Source organism: Giraffa tippelskirchi, chromosome 10 (genome assembly GCF_054371585.1).
Source record: "Giraffa tippelskirchi isolate mGirTip1 chromosome 10, T2T-mGirTip1v1.2.pri, whole genome shotgun sequence".
NCBI lineage: Eukaryota > Metazoa > Chordata > Mammalia > Artiodactyla > Giraffidae > Giraffa > Giraffa tippelskirchi.
The window spans coordinates 119,322,727-119,330,106 of NC_137284.1; the positions used below are offsets into that span (position 1 = coordinate 119,322,727).

A 7,380-nucleotide genomic window follows, 5' to 3' on the forward strand; every position below is an offset into this window, starting at 1 on the left:
CTGGGTCTCCTGCATTGCAGGCATGTTCTTTACCATCCAAGCCACAAGGGAAGCTCTCAAAAATGAATCTTCTTAATAACATACTTCTGGAAAAGATGGCTCAAAACATTAAGCTGCTCATAAAATGGGTGAATTGACTGGAGTAAAATAATCTAAGAAATAATAAGGCCCAGTATATATGTATATTGAATATTGGAAACCTGGGGACTCCTTTATTAAATAATTGCTTAATAAAAATAAGAGAATGTTGTCCTGGGCATTTTTAAGCCAATGGCCTACCTTTTACTTTTTGCCTTAACAAAGTATATTGCAAATTTTAGAAAGGGTCTTTAAATAGTAATACCTTTGGTGATCTGCTTAGGGAACAGTACTTGATTGTTCAAATTTAATGAGCAGGGAAAAAAAAGAGATCATAGAAAGCCCATTGATGGTATCTTTCCCAGGTTCTCTGTTTATTAAACAATTTTATTTCTTCTTTATTAAAATGTCCATCAATTCTTTTGTTCATTTACTGGAGCCTAAACTTCTACTTCTATCCTGAATTTCTGTGAGCTATTTTAAATAATTTGACAACAATTTAATAAATTTATAGGAAACATTTCTCCTCAACTTATGTTTTTAAAAAACATAGAACTTCAAATTTTAACACTTTGACCTAAATAGAATTTATTTTGGGATACTGTATGAAATTATGGAGAAGGAAATGGCAACCCACTCCAGTGTTCTTGCCTGGAGAATCCCAGGGACAGCGGAGCCTGGTGGGCTTCCGTCTATGGGGTCGCACAGAGTCGGACACGACTGAAGCGACTTAGCAGCAGCAGCAGCAGCAGTATGAAATTAAGTATTATAAAACACTTTGTTATCTGTAAATACTGTCAATTCTAAAAACATTTGTAGTAAAATAAATGGAAACCTCTTTTTTAGGGATAGTTGGATTTAGTTATAAAATGTCAACACCTTAAAGGACATTTCAATTTTACTTAAATGTGTTTTAAGATAAATGACCTAGGTTAAATATAATGTTAAAATAATAAAACAGATTTAAGTGGACTCCTGTTAAACATCTTTCCCACTCCTAATCTTCTCTGATCCTTTTATAGTCATAAGGGTCAAACATGTATGTTTATAGAAACAGTAGTTATGTTTTGTTTCTTAAAGCTAGTTTCTTTCAAGGGTATTAATAACAGGATTTGCAAAGTTGATGATGACTCAATTATTTCCGGAAAATGAATCTTAAACTGGGCATCCAAAAGATGATGAAATGACATGAAACCATGTCTTTGTGATTATTTTTTTTTATTAATGAAACAAAGAGGAAATTTTCTCCTGAAAAAAATTACATGACTATACTTTTCTAAAAAGGAGTTCATATGAGAGGGATATAAAGTAGATATAACTGATCAAAAGAGAAATGAGCATTCTTTTGGCCCTTAAACAAGCTTATCTATCACTGCATAACAAATTGCTGCCAAATCGACAGCTTCAAACAGTTTATTATCTGTCACAGTTTTGTAAATTAAGTTATTTCGGCTTGGTGACTCTCATTCTGGAGTCATGCTTTTGTTCAGATAGTAGACGAGGCTGAAGTTATATGAAGACTTGCCTTGGACATCCAAGATGGCTTCTTCATTTCACACTTCAACTGGATAGGCTCTTCAGGCATCTCTCTCTTCCATGGCCTCTCTATGAGGCCAGGTTGGATTTCCTCACAGCACGGTGGTCTAAAGTAAATTTTAAGTGGCTATTTGTTTCCCCTATAACATGAGCTCTGAGACCAAGGCAGAAGCTGCAAGGCTTTTTGTGACTCAGTCTTAGATGTCACAAATCATCACCACAGCTGCACTCTTATTTGTTAAATGGGGCCAGCCCAGATGCACTATGGAGAATACTGCACAAAGGTGGTAATTGCTATAACTTGTTCTTCTGACTATATTCTCTTCCGCTACTTTGGAGAATTTAACTGTGTATTCAGACTAGCAGAGAATGAGAAAAGGGCAGAACAAACACCTGAAAGTGTTAGTTGCTCAGTCATGTCCTACTCTTTGTGACCCCATGGACTGTACCCTGCCAGGCTCCTCAGTCCAAGGGATTCTCCAGGCAAGAATACTAGAGTGGGTTGCCATTTCCTCCTCCGGGGCATCTTTCCCAAGCCAGGGATCGAAGCTGCGTCTCCTGAATTGCAAGCAGATTCTTTACCCACTAAGCCACCAGAGAATCTCCCAACTGAATGATAACACATGAAAGCTTGGCCCCTTGAAGGGCACATTTCTTTATTAAGTGCCAGATGTAATAACAACTTATCATACTATAACAGTGGGCATACTGAAAATGTCATAAAATTTTAGACCTTGAAAGGATTTGAAAGTCAATCTTTTTTTTCTGTTTTGTTTTTTGGCTATGTTGCATGGCTTGCAGGATCTTAATTCTGTAACCACGGACTGAACCTGTGCCATAGCAGTGAATGCACCAAGTCCTAACCACTGCACAACCAGGGAATTCCCAAAAGCAAATCTCTATTTCAAAGACATTCCAACTAAGGCCAAGAGTGGTTAAACAACTTGCTAAAGGTTTACATAAATTATTGAAGACATTCTAACTCTTAGTTTACAAATTTGCATGCAACATGCCTCCTTCTTTTATCCACTAGTATTTGAACTAAAAGGCTTCCCTGGTGGCTCAGACGATAAAGAATGCACCTGCAATGTGGGAGACCTGGATTCGATCCCTGGATTGGGAAGATCCCCTGGAGGAGGGCATGAAAACCCACTCCAGTATTTTTGCCTGGAGAATCCCCACGGACAGAAGAGCCTGGTGGGCTACAGTTCATAGGGTTGCAAAGAGTTGCACATGACTGAGCGAATAAGTACATTTGAAATAAAACTTTACTAACAAGACAACTGGACCTAAGTATGGTTTTCCTTATTAATTTTTAAGAGCTCAGAGAGTGACACCTGTTGTGTATTAAAAAGTATATATAGAGGAAAAAAAGCCCAAGTTTATTCTAGACTAATCATTCTCAAATTTGAGTAAAATATGAATCCCTTTTAAAAAAAAAAGAAGGGAGAAAAACTCTCAATGTCCACATTATTGACTTAAATTTCTTTTTTTAAAAACTACATGATTATAGCTTTGTATTATATTTCAATTATAGATTTGTATTATAGTTCAAATACAAAACTTTGTGTAAATTTCTTAGGATTAGAACATGTATATAACTATGAAACCAAAACAAATGTGTAAGTTTGTTAAATAATATCTAACATATATACTAGTTAATAGATAATAGCCACTTTATATATAGCAATTCATTTAATACCCACAATAACTCTATAAGGTGGAGACTATTACACTCATTTAATAGATGAGAAATCAAGATATGGCTGGTCAGTGGGGACCTGGGTTTCACAATTAATTGAGTATGAAAAATTATATTGTTGGACAGAAATTAAATTGCTGCTTGTAAATTGAGTGTGTTACTGACTGTACCTCTGTAGATCTTCTGGGTTTAACATACTTAAAATGAGCGCTTGAAAAGATACAGGTACCCCAATGTTCATAGCAACATTATTTACAATTGCTAAGACATGGAAGCAACTTAAGTGTTCATCAATAGATGAATGGATAAAGAAGAAATGGCATATATATTGTATGTACACACACACACAGAAATACTACTTAGTCATAAAAAAGAATGAAATTTTGCCATTCACAACAACGTGATGGACTTGGAGGGCGTTATGCTAAGTGAAATAAGTCAAAGAAAGAAAGACAAATACTGTATGATATCACCTATATGTGGAATCTAAAACATACAAGAAACTAGTGAGTATAACAAAAAAGAAGCACAGTCACGGATATAGAGAACAAACTAGTGGTTACCAGTGGGGAGAGGGGAGGAGAGGGGCAACATAGGGGTAAGGCTTAAGGTATTAGGCTTTATACCTAATACCAAAGTATTAGGTATAAAATAAGCTACAAGGATATATTGTACAATACAGGGAACATAGCCAATATTTTATAACTATAAACTGAATATAACCTTTAAAAATTGTGAATCACTATATTGTATACCTATAACTTATGTAAAATAAATTTTTAATTAAAATGAGTTGGAGAGTGACTAATTTCTCCCATCCCTTTTTTCTCTTCTGTCAGCTGTTAACTACACCTTGAAAAAGCACAAATTAATGTTATTTGGTCTTCACTTGAAGTGAATGTCTTTTTAGAAACTTAGTCCACAGATATATTCAAATCATTTGTCCATTTTATAATTGGATTATTTGTCTTTTTATTGTTCAGTTCTAAGATCTCTCATTAGACTTTGACAGGGTGATATTGCCAGGCACCAATGCCATGATAAATGCAAAAAAACATGCATTCTGAAATTGCATACTTGTACTCGGTTACAAAGTGGTCATCTATGAGATCCAGAATTAAATCTGCTTTTACTGAAATTTTGTAGATTATAATTAAAAAATATACATTTTAAATGTTTAATAAAATACTGATATCAGAAATATTCCTTCCACTTACTATAGCAAAGAGCAAAATTTTTCAAAGAGGTTAAGGCAGTGTTAGTTGCAATAGCAAAAGAATAAAAAAATGTTTTTTCCTAAAGCTCAGGGTAAAGAAAACAATTTTATACTAATATTATGGACTATAGCACTTAAAAATTATAAGCATCTGGACTATACTGATGTATGCAAAGTCATTCATGAAACGATGTTAGCCACAAAATGTCTTAAACAGATATACACTCTTACATTCTAATAGACTTATAACTGTCTACATCATTTTGTCTTCAGACAAAATCTGTGAAACATATTCTTCTAAATCTACCAAAATGTATTAATGCACTTATAAATGTATATAATTTTATCTTCAATCTATTTCAAATGTATTATATATAAATTTATTAAAGTACATGAATATGCATTGACAAAAAATGTAAGATAATATTAACAGAATTTTATGTTTATTGGTTTCAGGGAGCAGTGTTTCACAAAAATGGTTCTATTTCATTAATATTCAGTCCTCAAAAAAGTTTGGGAATTTGTTGGGTAGAAGTAAAGCAAATGTCTTTTAGGTAGAAATTCTTAGAGCCTTTAACCCACTAATTTGCATTGTGAATCTCTAAAATAAAGAAGTTCATCATATTATTTATCTGTTATTATATGTTATTTTAGTCTGTCATTTTCATCATGATTTACATTTATTTTACTTGTGTAAACAAATTTGTGTAAATCTCATTTATACTTGTTCACTAATTTGTTGTCCCCAAACTATCAATTCTAATGGGACAGGTAAGTACTTCTGTTCTTCACTGTTTTCCAAGTGCCTTAGCCAGGGCACACAGCAGGAGCTCAATAAACACTTTCGTAGTGAATGTATTACTTGGAAGAGCATTTTGAGGGACTAGAGCTTGAAGTTACATACTTTGGAAATGACCACGCTAAAGTTATTCAATTGTATAATAACTTCAAAGAAAATACTGTGTGAAAACCTCTAGGCCATTAGAAATCCATTTAATAAGTTATTGCTGTACTTCAGTGGAATCCATTACTACTTCATGGAACTAAAGGGATTTCTCAGAGAGCGTGTCATGACCTGGAAAAATCTTGCGAAATCATTTTTATACTCTGCAACTCCAAATGAAAGCTGTAGTAAAATTACAGTAACCATGGAAAAGAAGAAGTTGAAAGGAATCATGTTTGCATCAATACCAACAATTCTGGGGAACACATCTGGTGACATGAGATTTTCCATCGAGAATGTCTTATTTTAATAGTTCAAGTAGTCATGTCTTCTGGAAATTGCAAATTACTGACTCACTGGTTCTCTTTTAGGATAAGCAATTTCACATATAACTTGATTTTTTTGAATAGTTCAAATCCATGTTAAGACAGCTATTAAAAATATTTAAAATATATGTCTTACCTACCTGTTTGATACAATAACTTATAGTTTAGGGTACTTAAAAATCCTTTGTTTTTAATAACCCTTGTGGAAGTTATATAATGCTATTGTATATTTTAAGAACAAGGGAAAGCTAAACACTTCATCAACTACTAAGTTTCATGAATTTCCTCTACCTGCCCTATAGAAGTGTTACAAATACCAATTTCATTATTTCAGAGTAGTGTTGAAACAAAATAATAAAAATTGATACAAAATTTAATTATTTTTTTCCCAGTTACCAACGTGGAAAGAATTTTACCAGATGCCAGTGCCACCACATCATGACACATCATTAACGGGTAGCTCATGCCTAAACTTTTGAACTTAATATTTGGCTGTGGGGGAGGGGGCACATGTCAAGTCAAACAAAGAATGTATTTCCAAAGCAGCATTTGCAAAGGTTAATCTCGGTATAGACTGTAAAGGGGAAAGTGCAGTGTTCAGTAATCGATCCAAGACCTGCTTCAAGAGTTTTCCTCCCCTGGTTAATTAAACACCGGAAGAGATTTTTTTTTAAACTTAAATTTGCTGAAATGGGGATTTACTGATGTATGAAAACTAATTCCCCAAATTTGAGAATCTTCAGTAAATCGATTTGATATTTGAGAATAAAGATCTCTTGCTTCTGCCTGCATCTTCAGCACAAAAGATGTAGGATACTTGGCTATTCGGCAATCTGCGGGGTTGGGGGGGGGGTATTTACATAATCCTTAAACCAAAGGTGGCCTTACAGCTCCGGAATCCTCTGAACACTCAAGGCCATTGTGGCCTAGGCAGTTAAGTGGCTTTCCCAGGAACCCAGGTATCCTACCTCACCTGCTGTTCCCCGCCCCCGCCACTCCCGACCTAACCCTCTTTTTCTCCTACACCAAGCTCAAGCGCCACCAGCTAGAGTGAAGGGCAAAGCTAACAAACTGCTATGTGGCCCGCCAGCTGTGAGTGTTCTCTCCTATCCCAGGGAGTTGTTAAATGTTGTTCATGAAAGGGCATTTCTGAACATTTTATTCCAAGGACACAGTCAAGCCAAAAGATGATTTGGGTGGGTAGAGGTGAGGGAAAAGAACACGTACAGGATAAAAAGCGCAGTTTCTTGGAGACTTGTCAGGAACTGAGAGTGGGGAGAGCGGGGGTGTAATTAAAAGCAAAGTCTAGACTGGAAAAGGCGACCGTACAGCACACAAGCAATGGAGGAGCAAAGTGGGCTCAACTGTTCTAAGCGGCTTCAAAATGAATCCTGGCGGAGCCCTGCAGGGAGGCTCAGGCCACGGGTAGGTACTCAGAGGCTCCCAGGAGGTGCAGAAGGTGGGGAAAGCGCCAAGCACTCCCCGCCGCTCTGCTTGCACTTCTTGACGGTCTAGGTACTCCCGGGCTCTCCCCAGATCTTCCCCTCACCCTCCCCGAGCTCTCCGACTCCTCCCCCGC

The 7,380-nt window shown here is 35.9% G+C and overlaps 1 long non-coding RNA gene across 3 annotated transcripts in view; it reads right to left on the reverse strand.

Moving 5' to 3' along the window:
- The window catches only part of LOC145523528 (uncharacterized), a 256,078-nt gene extending 254,308 nt beyond the window's left edge, over window positions 1-1,770 (reverse strand). For all 3 annotated transcript variants that reach the window (XR_014066679.1, XR_014066680.1, XR_014066681.1), the window contains exon 1: window positions 1,604-1,770. This is a non-coding gene — a long non-coding RNA (uncharacterized LOC145523528). The remainder of the gene's footprint in view (window positions 1-1,603) is intronic.
- Between the last annotated feature and the right edge of the window lie 5,610 nt (window positions 1,771-7,380).